General features: G+C 37.8%; 1 non-coding gene across 1 annotated transcript; it reads right to left on the reverse strand.

The window, feature by feature from the left end:
• Nucleotides 1–5759: 5759 nt before the first annotated feature.
• On the reverse strand, nucleotides 5760–5866 carry LOC141615708 (small nucleolar RNA R71). Its single transcript, XR_012530112.1, has one exon. It is a non-coding gene; the product is annotated as a small nucleolar RNA R71 (small nucleolar RNA).
• Between the last annotated feature and the right edge of the window lie 6003 nt (nucleotides 5867–11869).

An 11869-nucleotide genomic window follows, 5' to 3' on the forward strand; every position in this document is an offset into this window, starting at 1 on the left:
GAAATACGAGTCATCTTACCGATGAGACATGATTCACACGTGCCAAATGATTGAAAATCAAAGGCCGAGATAGCTCCATGTTTGATGAGCTGTTTTACGCGTTTCTCATTAATGTGTCCCATACGGCAGTACCATAGATACGTTTGATCTTTGTCACCAACCTTTACCTTTTTATTCATTACGTGTAATATTTCGGTGGTCTGATCTAAAACATAAATTCTGTTCATGGAGACTGCCTTGCCATAAATCATATCGTGTAAAGAGAAAATGCAAGTATTATTCTCTATTACAAATGAAAAACCAAGTTTGTCAAGTGCAGAAACTGAAATAATGTTTTTCGAAAGACTGGGTACATAATAGCAATCATATAATGATAACTCAAATCCGCTAGGAAGCTGGATCACATATGTTCCCCTCGAGACGGCAGCCACTCTAGCTCCATTCCCGACACGCAGGTCAACCTCACCCTTTACGAGAGGCTCGAGATTTCGGAGGCCCTGCACATGATTACACAGATGAGAACCACAACCAGTATCAAGTACCCAAGTTCCGTAACTTGCGTGGTTAATCTCAATCATATGAATAAAAGTAGAAGAAGAAGACATACCAACAGGTTTAACGCAACCCGCTTTTATGTCCTCATGATAAACAGGACATGTGCGTCTCCAATGCCCAGATCTTGTGGCGGTGATGGCATTCCATGTTTTCATTCTTGCTCTTTGTCGTGCCTGATGAGGTGCTCGACTCACCAGGCCCACTCTTACCTGAACCCGACTTCTTGAACTTCGCCTTACCTACTGCTAGGTTTGCCTGAGCTTTGCCCTTACCCTTTCCCTTGTTTGTCACAACGAGAACATCCTGTTTCATGCTCCCACCGAACTTCATGTCCTTCTCGGTCTGTACGAGGAGGGAGTGCAATTCATGGGGAGTTTTCTTCAAATCATTCATATAGTAATTCGCTCTAAATTGCGAATAACCATCGTGGAGTGAGTGAAGTATGCGGTCGATCACAATGTTCTCGCTGATCTTACAATCAAAGGTCTCCAGCTTCTCGACATTCTCAATCATGCTGAGAATGTGTGGGCTAACCGGTTGGCCCTTCTGGAGTCTCGCATCAAAGAAGCGAGTGGTATGCTCATAGGTCACGATTCTCGGTGCTTTCGAGAATTCCTTGGTGAGCGTGGTGAAAATCTTGTTTGCACCATGGGCTATGAAGCGTTTCCGCAAATTGGGTTCCATTGCAAAAATGAGTACGTTTTTAATCGCACCCGCTTCCATACGAAATCATTAAACTTGGTGATTTCAAAGACTCTAGCCGTGGGACCTGGGTTCGCACGGGATGGGCTCCAAGAGATATTTGAGCTTCCGTCGCGCCAGCGGCGGCATTCCGTAATGCCGCCTCCCGGTCCGCGAAGTTTGATCAATCATTCTTCGATCGAGTAGACCGATTCATCCGATTCATGAAGATCCGAAGCCGGGACTCACGGTCCAATGTGGCACTTGGCATTGGGTTATCGGTAGAACCACCATTTGTTATTTGCGCTTTAATAAAACGTGATCTACACCGAAAAAGAAAGAAAAACAAAACGAAATAAGCAACTCATCGAGGTGATTTAAGTCTATTTTAAAATTCATTTTAAACATGTAGACACTCGCACTTGCATAATTGATCTCCCTCAAGAATGATACAAGTGATCCCAAGACTCAATTTCTGTAGATTGATAAGCCAACTGTTTAGCTAATTCTTCCGTAAGAACTCTTGGTCGATAGATTTCCGTAAATCCTATCTATAGTCCACCACAGTCAGGGATCGTTTAGTGACCATAGTGTTGAGATAAAATAGGTCAATCGGTTCCAACTTACCCGACGTAGAAGGGGTCATATTATGCCTACCGACGAAGAAGGGACTCATTGGAGTTTGACCTATAAAGACCGTTCTCAATTTTTGTTTATACGAGGAAGATCCCATCAACTAAATTATAATTCATATTAAGTGAACGAATAACTAGCGTCTGCGTGAATGAATTAATTTGGGTGATGGCTTAAAAAACGTGTGACATACGAATGTCAAAGAAAACTAACTCGTGACCTCTATATGTGTCAGTTTTCATGCAATTATTAGGTGGTTTGGTTTTTAGGCGGAATATGATGCATATAATCGTTGCGAAAAAAAAATAAATAAAAGAATGCAATACGTAAATAAAAAGGTCCTAGTGTGGCCTATCCTAGTATAAGAACATAATACAACTTTGGAATCCACCGTTGGACCCGAAAAGCTTGTCTTGATGTTCCACCTTGATCCAAGTAGCGGGAGTGAGCATCCGGTCTCCATCTTTGGTCTTCTCAAAAATTACAATTTAAAATTACAAATATAAACCTATTTACATTCTAATTAAAACTGTAATTACAAGTGAAAAATCCAAAACGGAGATACGAGATCTCAAAATACAACCAAGACCGTGTTCCATCATTACGGTAACACGTTCTACTAAGGCCACACTAAGTTACAACTGATTGCAAAATTAAATACGTAATAAGAGGCATTCACAAGCATTCAAAATTAACGATAAATAAAAAAGCATCAACTAAAAACAAATTCATTCGTGACATAATTCCGTAATTATGTTAAATTTATCCAAACCACCTTTTAATGATTAAAATTCATGTGATAAAACCGCTTCTATCATTTAATTTTAATCCAATACAGTCCGTTACTTTAAATACGCTTTAAAATAACTTAATGGTACGTGTGTGAACCGTTTCACAATCATAGCGAGTGTACAATATCCGTATAATGTACATTTTGTAGCCAAAAGAAAATTTAAAGCAAAAAGAATAAATTTTCAAAGTCATTAAAAAACAAAATCCTCGATCCAGGGACACAGTGCTCGATCGAGGAATGAAAGGGCTCGATCGACCAACATCAAGTCGATCGAGAGGTGTGCTAATCAGGAAGTACTCGATCGACAAAACGGTAGTCGATCGAGGACTTATATCAAGAATCTTGCTCGATCGAGTACGAGGACTTCTCGATCGAGCAAAGGGGGTTTTAAAGCGTGTCGATCGAGTACAGCAAGGACTCGATCGAGTAAAAACATGTCAGAAAAAACCATTCGATCGACTAAAAACATGCTCGATCGAGGGAAAAAGTTTCTGAAAACATAAAACCCTCGTGAAAACAGTTTGACAAAACAAAATCAATTGCAATTTTGATCAAAAACGCATCAAAAACAATTTAACAATTGACAAAACTTGACATGTTGCTGTAATCTCCGTATAAAACAACAATATGCATAAAAACAAATCGAAAACAAGATGATAAAACCGTGTAAAACATGTCACGGTTTCAACAAGAACAAAAACCGAATCAGCCGTGTATACATGGCACGGAATTCGAGACAAAACAATCGTTTCAAAATCGGTTTTATGAAAAACACATGGAAAAATTTACGTGGCCTTGCTCTGATACCACTTGTGGGGTAATATCCGTATAAGACCCTTTAAATTTAGGACTATAACGTAAATTTAACATGCGAATATCGTCATAAAATATAAAAACAATAGAGAAACGATAAGGAACAAGAATTAACCTCGGGTCCTTTATAGTGCGGCGTAAAGAACAGAAATCAAACGAGATTCCCTCCTAATTGTTGCACCCAAGACTTGTCCGAGATATGCCCTTGTGCTAGATGGTGTTCTCTGATTGCCTTGCAATATTGAGAGAACTTGTTGTGAGGTTTTCGAGATGTGAGATCTAGGTTTCAGAGAGAAACTGTCTCCAAAACCCTAGTTTTCTGTAAAATGAATTGTCTAGGTCACAAAAGGAGAGGAGCTCTCCTTTTGTGTGTTTCGGCCAAAACCGAGAGCCCTCATGGGGAAGTGGGCTTCCACTTCCTCTTACTTTTAGCTCGAGGTCCAGTTAAGCAAATGCTAAAATGTATATGACGGGTTTTATTATAATCTGTCATCGGTTATCGGTTATTAATACATCGACTAATAACACGGATTAGTTGAAGTATTAATACATGTCCGACAAAGACAATATTGTATAATTAATATTCAATATACATTAATTAAATATAAATCGCTTATATTTAATTTTACGAATTAACTGGTTAATTCGCCTTAGCCCATGATATTTAATCCGTATCAAATATAATATCTCAACATCATATTTTGACTAATTATTAGTCAAGTAACTCGGACTAACTGGTTAGTCAAATTTGGCATCTACATGACTGTATTTTCATACTGTCACATCTCTCAAACGTATCCTATAGGTGTGACTTTTAGGGACCAGTTGATCACCGCCATCTGTATGACAATAACGTCAAACTTATCTAGCAAGCCAACCGTTATTGATAAACGTGGATCAACTGATAATAATACCAAAAGTATGCCCTTTGATCCTTTTAGAGGTTTATAAGTCCTTGCACTAACTGTTAAGGACACAAACCCCAACAGTTATGTTTGATGAAATGCGAGCCTATGAATCCTTGCATTTTTTAGCCATCCCCTATATTTTCAATGAGACTTGTAAGCTTATACACAAACTCGAGCCTCATTACACAATGCATATAGTCGAATAGGAAGGATTAAGTCGACTTGTAGGTGTTGTACAATCTAATCGATTTGGCTCCGGGACCCAAACCTTCTTAGGGATTGTAAGCTTATACACCAACTCGATTCCATAACAACAATAAGTGCTTGCTATATAATAGAGAACATGTTTGTATGCTCAACTCCCATGGATCCCCTATGAACCCATGACACCCTAGTGCCTTTAATCAATTGTTTACACCCCTTTTAATCATCTTGCTTGTTTTCATTACTTTACTTTTATCTTGTTGATTAGTTTAGTTGATCTCCTATCTCAACCCAAATAGTGACACTCTAAGACATGACCATTTGCAATTGAAAATCCTACATCAATACCCGTCCCTTGGGATCCGACCTTTACTTGCCTCTTTGCTAAGAGTAGTTTATAAAGTTATAAATATTGTTTTGGTCGGTAGCTTTTGACGACGAGTTTAAACCAGACCAAAAATGGCGCCGTTGCCGGGGACGGTGTTAACTTGATTTGATTTTCATTAATTGTTTTTAGTTGTGTCTTTCTTTACCTTGGGGAAGTCAATCTCCTCAAGGTTGTTCTAATTGTTTTCGAGTTGTTTGATATTTTGCATGACTAGGAGATCACAAGGTAATCCTTTACCTATTGATCTTAAAATTGAAAGAACCTTAACAAACAATAGAAGAGTTGCTAGTGGTACTTTAAAAGGTATTGGAGAGATTGTGGACATTTAACCAAATAACATTGAGTTTACCAACCCTTTGCAAGAGAAGGAGAGGACAACCCAATACAAAATCCACCACAAAATCACCCCACAATGCCTAAATTTTCATCACATTCCATACCAACCGAGGAGAACCTACCAAATGGTACTTCAACACCACCACATTTAACCGGTAATTTCATTGCCAAATCCGCATTCATACAACTAGTTGAGAGAAGTCAATTTGGGGGGATGCCTAGTAAAGACCCTCATTCACATATGAAGACTTTTTGTGACTATTGTGATACGATTTCTCAAACCGGAGTTACTCAAGATCAAATCCGATGGGTATTATTTCCTTTTTCTTTGATTGGTACCGCAAAGCTATGGTTGGAGAGCCTAGACAAGGCTACCCTTGGTATTGACTCACGGAAGAAATTGGTACTTGCTTTCTACAAGAAATTCTATCCTCCGGAGAAGACTAACATATTTAGAGCCCAAATCACCGGGTTTAAACAAAGGGATGAGGAATCATTGTATGAAGCATGGGAGAGATTTAAGGACACTTGCCGTTCTTGTCCACACCATGGACTTAGCGAGTGGTTCCTTGTGCAACAATTTTGGAATGGTCTATATGAAGACTCCCGCAACATCCTCAACATGGGATCTAATGGTATGTTTACCGAATTTGATGACAATCAAACATGGGCCAAATTGAAGAAATGGCGGTTCATAATTCGCAATATAGTAGGCCTCGAAAGGCTACTAGAGGAGGAAATCATGAGGTAGATTCCATCACACAATTGGGTGCTCGACTAAGTGCTCACATTGACACCATCAATTTGAAGTTTGAGAAGGCCATGGCTAAGCTCGATGAAGCTTCCAAATCACCCAAACAACATGTTAATGCTATGGTGGCATCATCCTCAATTCCAAGTGGAGTATGTGAGAGTTGTGGAACTTTGGGACATGACCAAAGTGAATGTAGGGGAACAAGTGAACAAGTGAATGCTTTCCAAGCATATAAGAGTGGCACCCCTTATTCCAACTATTACAATGAGAATACCAAATTTCATCCCAATCTTTCATACAAAAGCCAAAATGTTTAAAACCCTCAACCAACATACACCCCACCTCCAATGAGAAATCAAGCTCAAAGACCCTCTTACAACCAAAGCCAAGGTTATCAAAATCAACCCTCTTACAATCAATCCAATGACAAAGGCTTTGATGTTCAAAAAGCGGTCCTCTAAATGTAAAAGAACCAACAAGAATTTTTCACCCAAATGCAAAAAGATAGCCAAGCCAAAGACATCGTCATCAACAATATACTAGCCCACACCAAGATGCTAGAAACCCAAATGACTCAATTATTATCTTCTAGATCTCAAAGACAAAAGGGGCAATTACCACCTCAAAGTAATCCCCAAGACATGAGTCGGTTAGTGCCATCCATTTGAGGAGTGGTACAAGGTATAAAGGGCCGAAGGGGCCAATTGATGGAGATATTGTGGATGCTAGTGACAAGCAAAGAGTTGTAGAGAACTCTAAGGAAGAATAACCCACCACCTAAGAAGTTTCAAAGAAGAAGAATGAAGAGAAGGCTAAAGAGCCTATTGTGATTAGACTTCCATTCCCAAGTCGTCAAGCTAAGCCTAAGTTTGATGAAAAACTTGGAAAGTTCATGGAGATTGTGAAGAACTTAGAAGTCTCAATCCCATTCACGGAATTGATCAATCATGTTCCGGCCTATGCAAAGTACATGAAAGATAGTCTTACTAAGAAGAAATCCATCCGGAAGCTAGAGACTATTGCATTAACTAAAGTAAGTAGTGCTATTATTCACGGAAGTTCCCCTCCAAAACTCAAAGATCCGGGAAGTTTCTCTATTCCATGCACCATTGGCGACACTACAATCAACAAAGCATTATGTGACCTTGGAGCAAGTGTAAGTGTCATGCCATACTCGGTATGGAAGAGGCTAGGAATGGGAGAACTCAAGTGCACTAACATTACTCTTCAAATGGCAGATCGATCAATAAAGATACCTTTAGGGGTATGGGAGGATGTGCCCGTGAGAATTGGCAAATTCTTCATCCCGGTAGACTTTGTCATTGTAGACATGGAGGAGGATTCCAACATTCCTATCATTTTAGGAAGACCTTTCCTGCACACCGCGGGAGCGGTAATTGATGTGAAACATGGAGAGCTTACACTTAAAGTGGGGGATGAGACAATCACTTTTAATCTTGACAAGACAATGAGAGCTCCCCGACTACACGAGCCATGTTTCAAGATTGATCATTATAGCCGAGAAAGTGATAGGAAGAAGTTGGCATCTCAATGCAAAGATCAAGATATGGGTAAAGAATTGCCACCCATATGGAAGAAGAAAGTGGATAATCCTCAAGATGCTCTATCCGAAGAGCAAGGAAATTTCATCAACAATGAGAGCTTGAATAGCTCATCACCAATCATGACAAGTAAAGAAGAAGGCCTCATTGGCTATGAAAACAAAAAAGAGGAGTTGTTTTCATCAACTCATGATACAATTGGAGAACAAGCTAGTGAAGTATGTGGTCTATGGGATGACGAATTTGAGGGATTAGTCAATCTTTACATTGGCAATGCTATGACCTTAGACCAAGGCTTTGGTGATCAACTTGACTCAAGTCACCACCATGAAGAACACAATATGCAAAGCTCTATTTATGATCTCTATAATGAGAATGAACAAGCCTTCGACTACTTCTACAAGGTGTTGAGCAACATCAACAACACCTTGGCTATGCCCCCTTGACATCTCATTCAAGAATGAGAGTTTGGTGGAGTCCTCCCTAAACCACCATTTGTAAATATTTTAACCCCTTAACTTGCATTTTATTTCTTGTATTGCATTTTTGTCAATTTTGGATTTGCAATTTCATATTTTGATCATGATTTTTATCATGAGAGAAAGTGAGGGAGGTATTTTAATGTGTTTTAATGTGTAGCGTTTGATCTAGTGTGGGGATAGCAATTTACTAGGCTATCCGAGCCTTCATAGTGCACCCACGATGATGAACATAGGATTGAAGAAAGAATAACATGGGAAATGAAGACCCCCACGGGTGGAACTGAACTCGTGGGTACAGGAAGACCTGAGCGTCCCAGAGGGAACCCGCTCGTCTTGAGTGTGCTGAAAATTGAAAATTTTGGTCTGTTTTAAAATCTGAGTAGACTACAAAAAAGACGCCTGTCCCAGTCCAGAAGACGCTCGTCTCAGGAGAAATCCGCGCATCCTGGCTGCTTCAAAAGTTTATGTTCCTTGCTGTTTAAAAATCCGAGCGTCCCCAAGGGAAGACGAGCGTCTCCTGCAAAATCCGCCCATCTCCTGAAGAATCCGCGCGTCTCAGCACGGGTTGGAAATTACAGAGCTTACTGACTGAGGATCCGAGCGTCCCCATCCCAAGACGCCCGTCTCCCACTGCTATTTGGCTATAACACGGGATTAAAATCCCACATCCCCAATTCATTTCTTTCCTTCAAAACACAAACACACACCCAAAACCCTCAAAACCCTCAATCCCCTCATCAACAAAACACAAATTCCTCAACCAAATTCACCAAAATCAAACCCAAACTTCCTAAAATCACAATCAAACTACTCCTTCATCAACAAAACACCAACCAAATATCAAAATCCTCAAAAATTGAATCGATTTTCTAGGGTTTCAAGGCAAATTCGAAAATCCTAAATCGATTAGGGATTAATTGGAGCGTGAGGAGACTAGAAGCATTCAAGCAAAACTTTGGTTTGTTGATACAATCTTGATAAGAAGAAGCATCATGGCAAGAACAAAAGGTGGAAACAAGGCACCTACAACATCAAATCTTTCCAAAAGGCAACAAGCTCTTTCAGCCTCAAAGCCTATGGTAGTGCATCAAGCAAGGGTGGAGATTCAAGAAGTTGCTATTCCTATGGTGGCAGCTACTCCTACTCCGGTCATTGAACAATTGCAAGATTATCCGGAGGTAACTTTCATAAGAGATTCTCATAGAAAAGCATTTGTATCTCTTGCTAGAAAGACAATTTTGCCTACCAAATTTATATGTCAAGATGCTTTAGCCAAATTGGGTGTTCTTGAGAGGACTAATAATTTTTTTCGAGTCTATGAAGTTGAAAACACTCTTTGATATGCAAGAATTGACTTACCCTTCCCTTACCTTGGAGTTTATAAGCTCTTTGAAAGTCACTAAGGTAGAGACTCGAAAAAATGTTGAATTCCGCCTAGAAAACAAGGATAGAAAAATGTCTTTGGATGAGTTTGGCATGGTGTTTGGTCTTAAGGACCATTCTCCTTATGTGAAGAAGCCTTCGAAATATGACCCCGCACCTCTATGGAAAGCAATCACCAGGAAAAAATTTGAATCCTTCCATGAGTGTCATGTTCTTTATGTCCACCATCCGGGCATAAGGTTGTAGGCAACACTTTAATTGCAAGGAAAGGCACTAATCATCTTACCGAACTCGACTTTATCTACCTTGAATCCACCATGAATGTCAACAAAAAGTGTTGGAGTTATGTCCTCCACAATAGTGCGTTAACATAATAAATCTCATTTAAGGAATATCATCAGGATATTTAATTATTTGATCCTCGTCAGTTGATTAACGTACATCGATAACGGTTGGCTAACTAGAGTTTGACGTTATTGTCGTGAGACGATGGTGATCAACTGACCCCTTTCGGTCACACCTATAGGAACGAACCCCAATTGATAACTAATTAATTGTATGAGATACAATTTATTTAGTCTCTTGATTTATAGACTAAAAGGTTAGTTAATTATTTTAGAGAGATTTCGAGTTGCGAACTCGAGGCACCGCAGTTATTATTTAATTATGCGATAATTGAATAATAAATTTTGGGAGACGGGTTTTAGTTAATTAATTGTTAATTCACTAAAATTGTACTAATTGATTAATGTGATTAATATTAGTACGTAAATAATATGTGTAGCGGTACACGAATATTTACGGAGTGATTTGGACGAAATTAATTGGAAGCATTTAAATATAATACGATGTTTAAATAAAATTTACACGTATTTGTGCGACAAATATAAGAACCAAAATGGACCCGTAAATGGGACATTGGACCGTGTAAATGGAGTGTAGTGGATGATCATAATCATTTCACTTTGCTTGATTTTTCTTCCATAAGTTGTCATGTGATCATTATGCATGTAATATTGAATTGGACAAAAAAATAAGAAAAAATCACGCCCTCACTCCACCCGCCACTTTCCCCCTTATACACTCCAACTGATGTTCATTTTTACACTACACTTTGAACATTTGCATGTGTAGTTCTCTCATCTCTCTAAAATAATAAAACCCATTATTTAATAAGTTTTTAGTAAACAAAATAATTACTAAGTTTTCTTTAGTAATATTCACATATTATCAAGGGTTAATTTTACAAGTATCTAGTTAATACTTGTAAGATTATTTTGGGTGTTGTTCTTGGGTGCAACTTGAAGGAGACTTTCTCTTTGAAGATTTTTCTAGGAGGATCATCCATTTTATTTAGCTCAAGAACAAACTAGATAGGTGATCTAGTTTGTGCCCATTTTTACCATTAATATCAATGTAAGGAAATTGTTTTTCCTCAATCTTTATTTTTATGCTTTTATATTTGCATGTATGTTATATAGATCCCTAAATGAACATATTATGAGATAATTTATTACTAATTAGAGAGTCTAATTAGGATCTATGATCTATCAAGTAGTATCAGAGCTTAGGCTTGTAATTTGCATGTTGATTTTAAGCATATTAAACAAATTATGAGATAATTTGGAAAAATAAAAAATGGTGTTTAAAGAGGTTTTAGCATGAAACTTTTTGGGCATGCATATCTACTGATCTCAAAAGGTTTGTGGTAAAATTTGGTGATTTATGAAGTTATTTTGCTATTTTTAATGATTTTTGGTAGAAAACCGAGTCAAAATGCCGTATTTTGGTTAAGAGTTAACTAAAAATAGTTAAAAGTTGATTCGGGTCATAAAATTTTTATGGTGTTTCATGAATCTTTTCTACAGCTGGTATGTAAAATTTCGAAGGTTGGTTTGAAGTTTTGCTTGTTTATTGATTTTATGAGATAAAAGTCGATAAAAGTGAAATAAATTAATCATATACTCGAAACATTTGTTCCTGCCCTTGATAAATTTATGTACATTTTAAATTATTATTTAAAAGTTAAAAGTGAAATTTAAAATGTGATTTCACCTTGTTTTGATGTTTATTGGTTTTAGTTGTTAAAAACCGATAAATATCGATCTTTTTCTTCATAAAATTTTATCCGAATTTTTGGGCAATTTTTATGATATTTTGCTTTTTTGGCAGTATTTCAGAATACTCAAAATTTTTGTTTCAATATTTTGGGTAATGTTTCAATTATTTTGGATTTATTACTTAAAAGTTATGATTTTACCGATTAAATTAGCAAAATATCACCAAATCAAACTAATTATTCATCATTAAATTAGTGAGGACTAATTTTGAGGTCCAAAACAGTTTGGACAATTAGTTTGGACTTAAATGAGATTTA

This window comes from Silene latifolia, chromosome 11 (genome assembly GCF_048544455.1).
Source record: "Silene latifolia isolate original U9 population chromosome 11, ASM4854445v1, whole genome shotgun sequence".
NCBI classification, from domain to species: Eukaryota; Viridiplantae; Streptophyta; class Magnoliopsida; order Caryophyllales; family Caryophyllaceae; genus Silene; species Silene latifolia.